The 16,308-nt window shown below is 33.5% G+C and overlaps 2 non-coding genes across 2 annotated transcripts; one reads left to right on the forward strand and one right to left on the reverse strand.

Annotated features, from left to right (window-relative positions):
* Positions 1–14,143: 14,143 nt before the first annotated feature.
* Positions 14,144–14,231, reverse strand: Phum_PHUM590300. The gene has a single exon (XR_009833555.1). It is a non-coding gene; the product is annotated as a microRNA, putative (microRNA).
* Positions 14,232–14,345: 114 nt separating this feature from the next.
* Phum_PHUM590310 lies at positions 14,346–14,431 on the forward strand. Its single transcript, XR_009833556.1, has one exon. It is a non-coding gene; the product is annotated as a microRNA, putative (microRNA).
* The last annotated feature ends 1,877 nt before the right edge of the window (positions 14,432–16,308 follow it).

Below are 16,308 nucleotides of genomic sequence, written 5' to 3' on the forward strand. Positions count from 1 at the left end.
AAAAAAAAAAAAACGGTCGAATAATCGGGAGTCATAAATAAAAAAACGAGTTTTTTATTTTTTATTTTTAATTCTTTACGGCTTAATTTATGGAGAATGGTAATAATGTTGCTGTGGCATTATATAGTTTAGTGTCTTTTCGCGAGAGTCTTCCGAGGGTACCTACCTTGGTCGTCGCGGTGGCGGTGTAGTTGACCCGGACCTATAGTCAGACAAGCTCACCTTCATTTTGTATATCGTTAACGTTTTTCGCATTGAAAGTATTATTATTATTACGTTTTAATTTTTGTTTTTTTTTTGCTGCTTAAGAGTTTTTTTTTTATGAGACAAAGGCTGTGTGAATGGCGCCGCCGTTGAATAATTTTTTTTCTCTCTCTCTCACTCACTTTCGAAAATTTTCCGGGTTCTTATGAAATATCAAATGAGTATTTAAATTAAAACGAGGGGGAGAGACGAGAGGGAGGGGGTTAGGGCATAGACAAGGAAAGAATGAGGTTGACGTTAAGTTTAAAAAAAAAAAAAGTCGCGCGTTCTCTCTTACGTCGACTGATGAAATCATTTTGCCTTTTTGCGAGAGTTCGTTTGTGCGTGCGTGTGTGCGTGTGCAAACGGGATCATGGGGGGGGGGGTAGCAGAAGATGATAAAAAGTATGGAGAGAATGATGTAGGATAAAGGATTGCAATGAAATTGCATAAATTCTTCGTAGGTTTTAAATTGTGCGAAAAGTTGTAGTAGGACCTACCATCAGGTAGCAAAATAATCCCGACGAACAAGTTTTTTGTTGTTGTTGTTGGTTGTTGTTGTTGTTGTTGTTCATGTTTTTTTTTTCCTTTTAAAAAGTTAAAGACGGTTCATATTCCACTCAAGTAATCCGATTAGCATATTTGCTATCGCGTCAGTAATTAAATTTTGCTAAAAAAAAAAAAAGTTTGGACGGTTTATTTTTGGAATTCGTTTGGGTTTTTTTTTCTTCTTCTTCTTTTAAAACCTGGTGCCTACTTGATGTTTTTTTTAAAAAAAAAAAAAATGTATTCTATCTCTCTCTCTCTCTTTTTATACACCGTCTTTATTTATCCTTCGTACAAAAAAAAAAATTATTTCTTGCCAAACTTTTTTTTAAATTTTATTTTGCCGATTGCTTGCGTCATGTTTGTATTCCGGTAGGGAAATGGTTAAAAGAAACCTTCCCACGCAGTCTTTTTCAGTTTTATATTTTGTGTCCGACCGTGGGTGATGTTGTTGTGTGCGTGTGCGTGTGTTGGTCGTCGTAATGTAGTAAGAATTTCATTTAGCGTTTAATTTTTTTTTTTTTTTTGTTATTTCTTCTTCTTCGAAATTTATTACTAGAGAATCATAACAAACGATCGATTCCATTTAAGGTTGGTAGGCGCTAAATAAGAAAAAAAAAAAAAAAATTTTAAATGATGTCTGCGATGATGGGGTATTATTATTATTATTGTATGGTGGGTGAATGAAACGCGAGGCGTCGAGTTTTTAAAAAAATTTTTATACTTTAACTGGAGAAAAAAAAAATTTTTTCGTTCGTTCGTTCGTTCGTCGAAGAAGGGAATCAATAAAATGTTATTGAACTCTTTCGTCGGGTTCGTTCGTTTTAAAATATGTCGCATCACACCCCCCTCCCTCCCTTCCCGCCAAAAAAAAGAAAACACGCACGCACGCACACTCTCTTCGCCATCTGTTCGTACTCCGTGTAGTGGTTTTAGAAAATTCTTTTGAATCCGAAGTCAGGTAACGTGAAAAAAAAAAAAAAAAAAAAATTTCCTTTGCCGTCTGTGTCAAAAGATATTATCTTTCTTGATTTAAAAAAAAAAGTGTTGGTAGTAGGGGGGGGGGTCGGAGTTACGCGACGGTCATTAATTATAAAAAGAGCGACGACGATGGATTCTGTCGTTTTGGAAGATGTTCGAATACGAAGTCACCCCTTGAAAGCGACGTCGTCTGTGGAATTTCAAATTATACACGGAGAAGAGCGTAATTTAATATATATTACACTCGTTCGTCTAAAAATAAGAAAGAAGAAGAAAGGAATGAAAAAGAGTTAAAAAGGGTGAGAGTGACGATTTTGATTCACGGATGACGGGAAAGAAGAAAAGCGGTGTAAGGAAGTGTGCGTGGAAGAAGAAGAAAAACTCGACGCTAAGGAAAAGTTGGAAATGCTAACGACGGTACCTGCGACACGGATGTTAATTAGTAGTAACACGTTAATGATGTTGCAGTCGTCAGAAATGTACAAAATCGTGGCGGGAGGAGGATGTGCGATAGGGTGGGTGAAATGGGAATTGTATCGAGGACGACGAGGAGAAAAGAAACAAAAGAACGTGGACATATCGTCGTGCTAAAAAAAAAAAAAAAGAAACGTAAAGGAAAACAAAAGAAGAAGATGGCGGGAGGTGGAAAAGGAGGATGAGGAGGAGTAGGAGGAGGAAAAAGAAAAACGTTTTTCTACTGTCGAAAAATTATTTAACTTAAATAAGTGTGTGTGTGTGTGTGCAGCCTATGACAACAACAAAAGAACCCAAGATCAAGTTATCTTTTTTTTAAAAAGGAAGCGTTTGAGGTCATGTAGCAATACATAAGTGGAGCGTTACAAAAGGAAGACAACAACTCGGAGAGTGCCATTGATTGATTCAGGACCGTATTTAGTTTGTTAGATTTTGAATATTTTGCATTCATTTCCCCACGCCCCCCCCCCTCAGTCTCCTATCTTTCTGGTTAACGAGTACGAATTGATTTCGGTTGGCTCGGGCGAGAGAGGTGTCACAACAAATACTCGTCTAGAGCGCTCGTGGTAGCCATTTTTTTTTTTTTGTAAAATTTAGTTGTTGGCAAAACTGAGAAATGCATGCTACTCCTCTCCTGTCTTTGACTCGCGAAAAATAAAAAAAAAATTCGTAAGTTGTACAATTGCGTAACGTCGAGTAATAATAATAATAATAATAATAATAATAATTTTTATTAGTCGATTCATTTTTCAATGATAAATAGTTTTTTTTTTTTTTTTTTTTTTTTTTTTTTTTTTTACTTTTCGCCATTAGATAGTGTTTTCTTTTGTTTGCGGTTGTTGTGTTCGATTGTGTCTTAAAAATCGTCGTTAATGTCATTGACGACGACGACGACGATGTTGTTGTTGTTGTTGTTGTTGTCGTCGTCGATGACGATGATAACGATGATGACGAGGTGAGGTTCGTGGAAACATAGGCGTCGAATTTTTTTTTTTTTTTTTTAATTTTAAATTTTTTAACTTCTGAGAAAAGATATCGAATAAGTGATTTCAATATAAAAAAAAAAAAAATTTGTAATGATTGTGCGCGGGTAATAATTTTTTTCGAGAATTTTCCTCAGGTCGCGCCTTAAAAAAAAAAAAAAAAATGAATACGAAATTATTATTAATTTGACAATGAATAAATTTTTCTCTTTCTCTCTCTCTCTCTCTCTCTGTCTTTCTTTCTTTCTCTCTTTTTATTTTATATTAAGTTTCACGTGTGAACTTTAAAAAAAAAAAAAAAATCACTCGGTTGAAAAGACTTCCTGAGAATTATTAAAGTTCTATTAATAATAATAATAATAATAATAATAATAATTGTGATGGCAATGATGATGATGATTTTTATTTCGGGATAAAGTGAGACAGAGAGAGAGAGAGAATGTGTGTGAGTGTGTTTGTATGTGCGTGAGAGCGGTGGAAAGAAGGAAAAAGGTGAATTTCGTATATTTTTTTTTCTTTTTTTAACATAATAGTAATAATAATAATAATAATAATAATAATAATAATAATAATAATAATAATAATAATAATAATAATAATAAAACCGTGTAATTCTCTCACATTATTCAAAAAAAAAAAAAAAAAGAAAAAAAAGTTGTTTCTAAATTTGGCAATGATTAAATTCCGTTCGGGAACAAACAAGAACGAAATTTTTATTATTGTTATTATTATTATTATTATTATTATTATTATTTTGTTTGTTTGTTTGTTTGTTTGTTAGTTTACTTGATTGTTTTTTTTTTTATCTGAGATAATCGTTAATTATTAATTGCCTCTTTTTTTTTCTTTTTTTTTTTAAATTGATTTTTATTTTATTTTTGTTTTTTGTTTGTTTGTTTGTTACAGAAATGGAGAAATAGAAACCTTCGCACGACTTGACGATGAGCAGTAGGAGCAACAACAACAACAACAAACAAGACAGGCGGTTTAAACGACGGAAAGGAGGAGAATTTAAAAAGTAAAAAAAAAAAATTTTTTTTCTTTGTTTTATTGCCGGTAAATCATCATCGATCGGTGGTGGTTAAAATCCAAAATTTCTTTTTTTTCCTTTTTCGTGGGGGTGGGTGGAAATGGGGAGAGGCGACGGGAAGGGGGTAAGAAAAATGTAAGTGTTCAGTTTGCAGAGGTGGTGGTGGTGGCGTCCGCGTGGGATTTTCAATCAACAATAATAATAAACATTTGGCATTGTTCAATTTAAGAAACCGTTGGGTGATAAAAGCAAAAAAATAACTCGTACAAAAGAGAAATTGTAGACGTTTGTTGTCTCTCTCTCTCTCTCTCTCTTTCTCTTTTTTTTCTTTCGGATTTCGAATTGGATGCTGATGATAATGATGATGATGATGATATTTGATTGTTTTTTTTTTTTTTTTTTTAAATTTCGAATTCGATACTCGAACGTTAGAATTATTAGAACATTGTTGTAAACGTTGTAAAAACAATGAAACAAACAAACAAACGGTAAACTGTTTTTTTTTTCGGTTGTTTTGTATTTTAAATTAAATCCAATAATATGGGGGAGGGAGTGAGAAAAGGGGGAGGTGGGAGAAAAAAGGGAATTTAAAATCGATTGAATTGTTCGGAAAGGTTAAGCGGATTACGGGGAAGGAAATTATTATTATTATTATTTTTTTTTGTTTAAAACTTTTATTCTACTGTCACGGATACCGAATGAGAATTTTTTTTTTTTCCAAAAATTTTCAAAAAAAAAAAAAAAAAGGGAGGGAGGAAAGAAGAGAAAATTCGTCGTTTTTGTTTATTATTATTATTACGATGACGATTATTATTATTATTGTCAATAATTTCCTTTTTCGGTTGAAAATCAAAATGGCGTCGGAGCGATCGTGTGAGTAATAATAATTTTGCATGTTGGTTCGATACGTTGCCGTTGAGTCAGTCGCGTTTCCGCCATGTTTTTTTTTAATTTTTTTTTATTACTCGAATTCAAAGTCTTGCGTCGACGAAATAAAAAAATATAAATCTTAATATATTCCGATTAATGATGATGATAATAATAAAAAGAAACCCAAAATTAAAAAAAAAAAAAAAGGAACAAACGAACGCGAACAAACAAACAAACAAACAGTATTACGAATAAAAATCTAGTTCATGTTTGTTTGTCAGTGTCAAATTAAATAGGACGGCCTAATATATCATAAAATCTATTTAGAACTTTCGACCGAGATTTCGAATAGGTCGCGTTAATTTTTTTTTCGTTTCTTCCGCCATTTTTTTTTTTATTATTTAAATTTATTTATTTTTTTTTATCATGGTTTAATCTTTTAATAGTTTTAATTAATTATTAATTTATTATTATTATTATATTTTTTATTTCAGATCGAAGAAAATTTAAATTCGAAAAAGAAAATTGATTTAATGAAATGGAGGAATGATCGATGATGGCGGCGGCGGCGGTGAACGAGAGCAAATTTTTATTTTTCATTTTTTTGCTACCGTTTAAATTTTTTTTTTTACCATACGATGATGTGTAAAATATCGTGGGAAAAAGAACGTGAGAAGAAGAGTGTAGGAGTACGTCGGGGGGTAAGTAACAAACAAATATTTCGTTTGTTTTGTTTTTTTGTCTTCTGCTTTTTTTCCGGCCGGATCGGAGAGAGATCAAAGGAGAGAAAGTATAAATTCCAATATGGAGGTGAGTTTGATTTTTTTTTTTTGTTTTTGTCCAGAGGTCGTCGCGTTCGTTTGTTGCCAATTTCCAAAAAAAAAAAAAAAAATGAAATTGTTTGTTGTTTATAATTAATAATTTCGTGTTGTTTTTTGGGTTACGCGTTTGTTTGGTTGGTTGTTTGTTGGTTCGTTTCTATTTTTACGTAAAGACGTAGGTTTAGTTTTTTGTGTTTTTCTTTTGTCGGAAAGTTTATGTCTGTCGTTTTTGTCGTGCATGATGTGATTTCCAATCGAATTTTCTTTTTTTTCGAAAGAGAGAGAAATATGGGAAAAGAGTAGTTGTAGGGGGAGGGGGAAGAGAGTGAGAGAGAGAGAGATTTGTTTTGCCTGAAGGAATCCAAAGGTGGAATTAAAAAAAAAAATTGTTATGAATAAAAAGAAAAATTGTTTTCGGTTTTGGTTCGTGGCATTTAAAAAAAACGAGAATTCAGTTATTCGATAGTCTTCGGTATACCGGATTTGCAAATTTTTTTTTTTTTTTTTTTTTCAATCGGAATGTTGTTTTCTCTCTCTCTCTCTCTCTCTCTCTCTTCACGTTTTCTAATTTTAGACGATTTGAAATTAATGAATTTTACGGTTTTCAACAAGAATTATTTAAAAAAGAGAGAGAGAGAGAGAATAATGTTTTCGCGAACCGTCGTCTTATGTATGAGATTTCTTCTCCCACGAAAAATTTTCTTTTCTTTCCAACGGAAAAGTCGGAAAGAAAAGAAAATAATAATAAAATCAAGAAAGAGAGAAAGCATTTCCGGTAAAGGTATTCGTCGTCGAGCAATATAAAATTTTATTTGGCTCCACCCTTGAGGAGTTTGCAATCGTTGCGCCAGATGATGAATCCGAGTTTGTGCCCATAGAGTAATAACAACCGGAAACGATCTCTTATCCAATCGTGTCGATATTATTATTATTATTTATTTTGTCTTTTTCACCTCCCCCCCTCACCTCGCGTTCGCATCCCACCAACAGAGAAAAAAAAAAGACAAACGTTGACAAATCGTTGTAAAAAATTTAAATTTTGAAAAATTCTCGAAATCGTACGTCAGTCATTCGAGTCGAATCATCGGTCGAAAAACCGGAAACGACGTTTGAATTAATTTAAAAAAAAAAAATGTCGATATATTTTAATCGAGAATTAACGACCGAAAAAATTAATTAATTAATGCGACGACGATCGATAAATTTTAAAATAATGATGATAAATTTTTTTTTAATTTTTTTTGTTGGGGAGCAAGAGAATCGATGACGAAATCGCGAAATATTTATTATTCCGTGGCAGCAGATTTTAAAAACAGAAAAAATAAAATATAAATGGGGTAATTTTTTTTTTTTTTTTTTTTTTTTATGTTTTCGAAATTCGCGATCGGATATTTAATTAATGTTTGCTTCCCACCCATCCACCCACACCCCAATCCCTCAACCACAATCCCATCTCTCTCTCTCTCTCTCTCTCTCTCTCTCTCACATTTGCCTCCCCTCGTGCCCAATCGATGATGACATTTGCTTTCCAGCCGCACATGACGATTTCCGGAGTCCTCGAAAACTAGACGAGCCATTTTTTTTTTTTTCGATATTATTTCGAATCGAACAGGGTCGAAGAAAGGAAATGAAGAGCGAGTCTTGATAGTAGCGGAGGGGAAAAAAAAAAATCTTTTCGTGACGTTTTTTTTTTTTTTTTTTTTTTTGGAAAATTTATTACTTCCAGGCATTTGATTACAATTGCTAATTTGTAAAAAAAAAAAAAGAACCATCGACTTCCTTTCCAAAAAAAAGAATTTATTTGCCCGTAGCAATTAGTTACTCTCGAATGCTTCCCCCACACTATCCATCCATCCATCCATCTCCGTCTTGTGCGTTTGTCTGTCCTTATTATTATTATTATTATTATTCGGGTTAAGAAGGAAGTCGACAAAGTAGTAGTAGTAGTAGTAGTAGTAGAAGTAGTTTACTAAAGGAAGGAAAATTTTTTTTTTTTTTTTTCAAACGAGGAGAATTAAATGATAATTTTTTTTTTTTTTGTCGTGTAAGCAGGTGCAAACGTCGTGAGCTCAGAATGGGGAATAAGAAAACGAAAAACACCTGTTCGATGTCGTGCCTGGAAAAAAAAAAAAAAAAAAAAAAAAAACATACCCGAAAACCTTATGTGGTTAAATTTTTTTTTTTTTTTTTACTTATTCTCGAAATATTTGATATTCGATTCGATTCGAGTTTGCCGCATTTGCGATTGTTATATATATGGGGGGGGAGTGTGAGGGGGAGGGGGAAAGAGAGAGAGAGAGAGAGGGAGAGAGTGAATATGGTGGGACAAAAAACATCCTCTAGGCGTTTTAAATAAAATTCAAGTGATATTTAAATCGAGTATTTTATAGCCTTCACCGGATAACATTTAACAAAAAAAAGTTTATAAAATATTTAAAAATTTAGTTTCGGTTTGTCTTTGTGCGTGTGCGTGCGTGCGTGCGTGTGTGAGTGCCGATGGTGCGAAAAAACAGGCGACGATTGATCGATCGATCGATCAATTGATTGATTGATTGATTGCGATTGACTGACTGTTCGGTTTCGAAACGAAATATTTCCGTCTGTTTTTTTTTTTTTTTTTTTATGTTAACCGTTTCCTACCTATGAATCCTAGATTCACGATTCGTTCGCCCACCTGCGTCCGCAACCTACATTACCCGATAATTAAGAATTTTTAATAATAATAATAATAATAATAATAATAATAATACTATTTTTTTCTTATCGCGATCGCTCGATGATTATTATTATTATTATTATTTTTACACGTGGTAGAAGAAAAGAAAGTCGAAATCGCGAAAAAATCGTTCGGTATAAATTTGTGTACGAAACCAGAGAGTACGACATTAATAATAATGATGATGATGATATTGACGTTTTTAAAGGTGTTTAACACGCACAAAAATTGTTAACTACTACTACTACTACTACTACTAATTCCACGACTACTACCACCACCACCACCACCCCCCCACTACTACCACTACCACTATTTATAAACATTACGTTGACATTTAACATTTGAATTTCGTCATTTTACCAAAAAAAAAAAAAAAAAAAAAAAAAAAAGTTTTTCACCTTCTGGGCAAGCAAAGTTTATTGAAACCGCGTGCGGTCTCTCTCTCTCTCTCTCTTTTTCCACTCTATTTAATTATTTCGCGTGAAAATAATAATAATAATAATAATGATTTACCTTGTCCCTTTTATTAACAATTATTTTAAAAATTCAGGTTGTTATTATTATTATTATTATTATTATTATTATTATTATTATTATTATTATTATTATTATAATTGTTTGTTTCGCGTCGACCGTCTTCTCCGATCGATCCGGTTGTTTTGCGGTATGTCATTAAAACATTCATTCCAGGTTTACGTGACGTCATCACCGTCACCGTCATCGTCACCATAAGTTGTGTCACCCCTTCACTCGCCTCGTAATCGTTCGGTAATTTTTTTTTTTTTTAATTAAACCCGTGCGCGTGCGCGTGAGTGCGTTCAAGTATTTTTTTTTTTTTTGGTTGAGTCAGAATTCTAGAAAGAAAAAGAAAAAGAAGAAGAAAAAAGGAAAATGATAATAATAATAATAATAATAATATTGAATAAGGAGAATCGAGAAATGGCTTGTATCGCATTACTTACACGTATTGTTTTTTTTTTTTTTTTTTTCTAATGCCGAAGATAGTTTTGATTTCTTTTCAGGTTTCGGTTTTATAAAATTTCTTTTTTTTTTTTTTGTTTAGTTTTATGTTTTTGTTTGTTTGTGTTTTCGTCGTCGCGATTTGTTGTTGACAATCAACCAACCGTAAGTGTGAGGAATCCACTTGCTCGCTCGCGTCACGCGTCGTTTTTTTATTATTATTATTTTTCCGGAAAGTGACGAAACGATTGGAAAAAATATTAAAGTGATGACGTATTTTGACGTTAAAATCATAGACGGATCGGTCGCGCGGGCGGTTGTCGAATTGGTGAGAAAGAGGTTGGCTGTGAATGGATAATGGTTTGCCACTTAACTGACTGACTTACTGACTGACTGTTTGGTTGGTTGTTTGTTTGTTTGGTTGGCTGACTGACTGGCTGGCTGGCTAGCTGGCTGACTGGTTTTGCTAGCTGGTTGACTGGCTGGCTGGTTGGTTGGTTGGTTGGTTCGAATGGCGAAACTCTGAGGTCAATGCCTTGGTTGTTGCCAGTACCTGGCTCAGACGTCGGTGACCTTCGCGTTTTCCATCATTTAGAAATACTGGAAATTTTCGATATCCATTCTCCCGTCTCATTTTGATTCGGTCGCAACAATTTGCTTTGTCTTCGGGACAACAATCGCATAGACGCACGCACACGCACACACGGAATCAATTTTATTAATGATGATGATGATGATAATAAACCGTGTTCGTCTTCTGATCGTAAAGTTCGGACAATGAGATTTTTTTTTTTTTTTTTTCGAACGTGGACGTCGTTTGTAGCAAAAAAAAAAAAAAAAAAGAAAATTTTGCATTTCGTTCCGTAGAAAAAAAAAAATATTTTTTTTTCTCTCCGCGGACTTTGATTCTTCTCTCTCTCTCTCTCTCTCTCTTTCTATCCCCTTCCAATTCAGGTACCTGCGTGCGTGTGTGTGTGTGTATATATGCGGTCATCGGTTGGTCGACCTTATTTTACAACTTCTTAGAAAAAAAAAAAAAAAAAAAATGAACGAGAATTTGTGTATACGCCAGCCAGTTGGTTTGTTGAAGTCAAACTGCGTGTCAAGCATACGTCGAAGTAGAAAAAAAAAAAAAAAAAAAATTTTTTTTTTTTTTTTTTCTACTTTTTGCATATTCCGTAAATTTTTGTTTGTTTGTTTGTTTTCTGTTTAAATTTTAGTTTTCGCGAGAGTTGTCAGTTTTATTGTTTGTTTGTTTGTTTCGCGTTCGTACGTTCGTGCGTTCAAGAAAAAAAAATTTTTTTTGAGGTGTCGTCGATTGTGAATTTTTATTTTTTTTTTTTGGTTTAATCGTTTTTCGATGTGTTTTTTTTTGTTAAACATTCGGTTGTTGTGATGATGATTCGAACAAACGTTGTTTGTTTGTTTCGTACAAACGAGGAGAAGGAGGAGAAGGGAACGATTTCGACGCGGATACGAGAAAAGGAGGATAAAGAAATAGTATTTAAAAATAAAACGTTATTATTCCAGTTACGCCGCGATATATATTCAAGGTCAGACGAATATCACGAGATATTCTTAGAGAGAGAGAGAGAGAGAGAGAGAGGGGCCCTATCGGTTGAGAGAGAACTTATATATGTTCTGACCCTAATTTTAAATTATTATTATTATGGAGAGAGAGAGAAAGAGAGAAAAAAAAAGTTTGTTTGTTTGTTATCGAGAGTCGTCATTATTTCGGTCTGGAAAAAATAATCTGGAGAATTGAAAAAAAAAAAAGTGCGTGTGCGTGTGCGTGCGTCGTCTGCGTTTTTTTTTTGTTTTGAAGGGAAAAAGGGGAAGGGAAAGGGAATATTCTTGCACTTCCTCCAGGAGAATTTATTTTATCATAATGGTTCCATTAATCATCAACCTTTTTCTTCTTCTTCTTCTTCTTCTTCACCTTCGAATTCTCTTTTAATGAATTTATTTTTAAATATCTCGACAAGACACTTCTTCTGCGTGAAACATCTGTCGATAAAAGTTGCTTCTGCTGCTGTTGCTGCTGGAGTTGTTGAGTAAAAAAGTGTGTAAATAATTATCCCCGAAGGAGGAAGAGGAGAAGGAGGAGAGAGAGAGGGTGAAGGGAGAGGTGGTGGTAGAACGTTAAAAATGCAGGCGGATGAATTTTTTTTTTTTTTTTAATATCCAAAGGAGGTTTCCATAGTGATAAATATGATGACGATGAGAGAGAGAGAGAGCGTCGTTTTCATTGGTCGATGGTTAAGCGAAAAATCCAATGATTCGATGACGGGACGCCGACTTGAGAGAAACACTTTGCAGTTTTTGTGTTGAGTGAGGAGACGAAGAAGTGACCACCACCACCACCATCATCATCACCGCGACCACCGCGACGACCATCATCAAACCGCGGATTCCAGTTAAAAATAACGAAGGAACGAACGAACAAAGGTCGCGCACGCATTGGTTGGTTTTTTTTTTTTTATATATATATATACGGAACTCTTCAAGGTTCGTACCTGTCGTTTTTGTTATTATTATTATTACTACTGGTAAAAAAAAAGTATTTGTTTTACGCGTCGAATTGGATTGTCAATCGGTGATTGATCGATCGATCGATTGTTTGTTCGGTGAGTGATTTTTTTTTTGCGTTTTTTTGCGTTCGAGTGACGTTTACCGGTTTCGGTGTCTACCCTTTCCCCCCACTCTCCCCCTCCTTTACCCCTCCATTCTCTTACCCCCACCTCTCTCTCTCTATTTTCCTTCGAAAATTTAAATTTACGGAGTCGCAATTAAGCAATTTGTTGCGACCGTGGAAACATTAAAAGAACGAACGAACGAAGTCGAAAACGGAAAGTTCGAGAAGTTTCGAAAAATATTATTGTTGTTGTTGTTGTTGTGAATCGAAGTAGTCGCGAGTTTTTTGTTTGTTTGTTTGTTGTTGTCGTCGTCGTGGTCGTAGTAGTCGTCGTTTACCGTCTTCGTCGAAAACATAAAAATGAAGTTGAAAAGTTTATTTTTTTTTTTTAATATAAAAATTTTAATTTGTAACGCGAAACTTTATTTGTTTGTTTGTTTTATATTTTACCGAGGATTGGTCATAGTTTGGTGTTTGTTTGTTTGTTTGTTTTTATTCTTTACCCCGAATGTGTTGTTGTTATTGTCGCGCAAATTTTTAACTGACTCAGCGCCTTACGCGAGTTTATTTTATTTTTTTTTTGTTGTTGCAATAATTTGATTTCGAAATGTTTTTGTTGTTGTGTGTTGTTGTTTGTTGTTTGTTTGTTTGTTCGCGTCGCGTTGGTTTTTATTTCAATTTTTTTTTTTTTTTGTTTCGAAATGTTTTTACCGATTACAGGTGGTTTTTTTATTATCAAAAACTTTTTCCGATTTGTGTTTATTGTTTGTCGTGTCAGTCCGAGGGAAATTTGTCGTCGAACGATAAGTTTTGATAGAAAGGAAAGAAAGAGAGAGAGAGAGAGAGATAGAGAATAGGGGAATGGGGGGAATTGGGAGGATGGGGGAAAGGGAGAAGAGTAAGAGGTCAGAAAACGATACCTAAAAATAAATCTCGCCATAATTTTTGTTTTTTTTCCAGGACCTTCTTCAAAGTTAGCCTTCGAAGAATAAAAATTATTCTCTTCCGTTTTCATTAAATTTTTAGTAGTCTTGGCGGCTGGTTGTTGTCGTTGTTGTTGTTTCACGGTTGTTGTTTTTCGTTTCGTTTTTTAAAGTGGTTTTAGAATAATCGCGTGAAAGTCGTCGTCATCGTCGTCGTTTATTTCTCAGAAAAAAAAACGGAAAAAAAATGTGCGAGGCGGCTGTGCGAAAATCGCCAACGAAAAATGCGTAGAATTAAATTCTACGGGAGACCGGAAATGGGAGTCAAATATTTTGTCGATGATTTAAAAAGAGCGAAACCGAAAAAATTTTTTTTTATTGTCTTTTGCCACCACGTCAAAGTAGATACATAAAAAGTATAAAATTTGATTTTTTTTCTTTTTTCGCGAAGAGAGAGAATGAGAGAGAGAGAGAGAGAGAGGGGAGAGGGAGAGAAGGTGAGATAGAAAACGAGTTAAGATACGGTTTGATCATTTTCGGTTGTTGGTTGTTGAGTCACGCGCACACTCATCACGATGGAAAATTTTCAAAGTCAATTAAAAAAAGTTTTCAGACAATAATTAAAATCGTGTAAGAAGAAGAAGAAATGAATGAGTCGTGTATGTATATATATATATACGTATGGTAGTAGTCATGACTCAGTTGCGTTCGGTCCTTTTTTTTTTTTTTTTTTTTTTTTGTCTTGCATGAAAGATCTCGACGGCCTCAGTTTTGTACTATCCGCGCACGCACACACACACACACACATGAGAACGGAAGTGGGAAAAAAAAAATTTTTTTATTTTTAGTCTACGTAAGTTTTTTTTTTTTTTTTTAATGGTTGCTTTCTTGAAAGAAGAAGAAGAGAAGGAGGAGGAGGAGGAGGAGAAACAAGATCGTCATTGACAACAACATAGCCGAGTAGCTGTTCGCGCTGCTCAGGTCCTTTAGACTTTTCTTATGTTACATGAAAGTCAGGTACCTAAAGTAGCGCGCGGAGCTTCTTAGGCGTACCTCAAAAAGTATGAATCCATCCACCACCAAAAGAAAAAGAAAAAGAAGAAGAAGAAGAAAGAAAGGAGGAAGGAAGAAAGGAAGAAAGGAAAAGAGGAAAGTAGTTTGGTCTTTACGTTGATTGTACTTCATCAGGTGCTCTGGTAGTTCTTAAATCCAGGCATCTGGTGTAGTACTATTAATCTAAGATCTAAAATCGACGGTCGATTATGGAAAAACCGGAAATTGAAAAGAAAGGAAAAGATGAAAGGAAAAGGTACGAATTAACAAAAATAATAATTAAGTTAATTTTTTTTTGTTAGTAAAAAGAAAAATGGCGGATGCGGATTAAATGAGAAAAGATTTTTATTATATTGAATAGTGGTGTGATGAACGTAGGTTGATGTTAAATAATGGATGGATGGATGGATGGAAGGCATCGTTTCTCAGACGAAATTATAATAATAATAAAAAAAGGAGGCGGCAATGGCGGTGGCGGCGGACATTATTTGTAATAATGATGGCGGAGGAGGAAGTCGATCGGCGGCGGATACCGCCATTTTAAAACTTTTTTTTCTTTTTCCAGAGTATCGTCCGAACCGTTTGTAATTCGATCAAAAATTGTCTTATTAGTCATGTCTAATAGGCATATTATTTAGGCAATCGAGAACCGTACAACACAACAACAACAACAACCACAACAAACTACAACAAACGTTGAAAATATTATTTGTCGAATATTATTGGAATGACGTTTAGGAAACGGGAAGAAAGGGGAAGAGGGGGAGGGTAAACCTGAAATAATTATTATTAATATTTTTTACACTGAAATGAAAATTTGTGTTATTTACCCCCCAAAAAAAAAAAAAAAAAAAAGTGAAAGAAGAAAAACGGAAGTGGAACCAGACAATAACGAACTAAAAACGAATTAAATGTAAATTTAAAAACGACCGAATTATTATTATTATTATTGTTAATATTATTATTATTATTTATTTAATAAATGAAATTATTTTATTTAAAAAATAAATTGTTTTATTATTATTATTAATAAATCCTGGAAATCCTTTTTTTTTTTACCCTAAAACCTGGAGAAAATTTTTTTACCCTTTTAAAAAAGAAAACGAAAAGAAAAAAATGAAATAAAAAAATATCCCCCCTCTCTCTCTATCTATCTCTCTCTCTCTCTCTCTCTTTAATTTGGATAAAAACAAAGAATAATTTTGTCCAGTTTCGATAACAATTATTATTATTATTATTATTAGTCAGACGAGTGAGTAAATTGTTACGTCGTCGGTTTTGAATCGTAACACGAATTAAAAAAAAAAAAAAACCAAAAAAAAAAAAAATTTTTTTTTTTTCTCCAGCAAACCGAAAATAATTTTTTTTTTATTTGTGTGTGTGCGAGTCGGTGGTCACGTGATAATTATTACCTATTTCGAAACGAAATGAAAAAAAAAAAAAATTCGTTTTTATTATTATTCCAGGAGGAAGCAGAAGACGAGAAATTTTCTCTTTCAAAAACAACGCGAAAAAAAAAAATTTCGAAACGTTTCCGGTTGCTAATAATTCCGCCATTTTGTTTTTTATTATTATTATTATTATTTAATTCACGAAAAAAAATTGACTGGAAAATGATGACGTCATTTTATAAAAGTGATACAAAACCACCTGGAGAAAAATTTGAACGAAAAAAAAAAAAAAAAAAAAACAACCCATCACCTGAAAAACCGTTAAACGCTCGCACTTCAAAACGAATCTTAAATTCCAAAAATAAAATAATAATAATAATAATATTAATAATAATGATGACGTAACAAGCGATGATGATAATAATGATGATTTCGACGATGGATTGGGAAGAAAAAAAAAAAATTTTTTTTTTTTTTGTTTATCTCTCGCGACACGGAAAAATTTTGAGAAGGTCGAGAAAGTATCCTGGAATCACGTCTCCCATATTTATTTAAATAAATAAAAAAAAAATGGCGTCGACGTCGTCGTCGTCGTCTTTAACAAAACCTTAAATGGAAAAAAAGAGAGAAAAAACGCGCGTTGCGCACGCGCGTCCCACAATATCGCGAATTCAAGGCG

This window comes from Pediculus humanus, genomic scaffold (assembly GCF_000006295.1).
Source record: "Pediculus humanus corporis 1103172108313 genomic scaffold, whole genome shotgun sequence".
Taxonomy (NCBI): Eukaryota; Metazoa; Arthropoda; class Insecta; order Psocodea; family Pediculidae; genus Pediculus; species Pediculus humanus.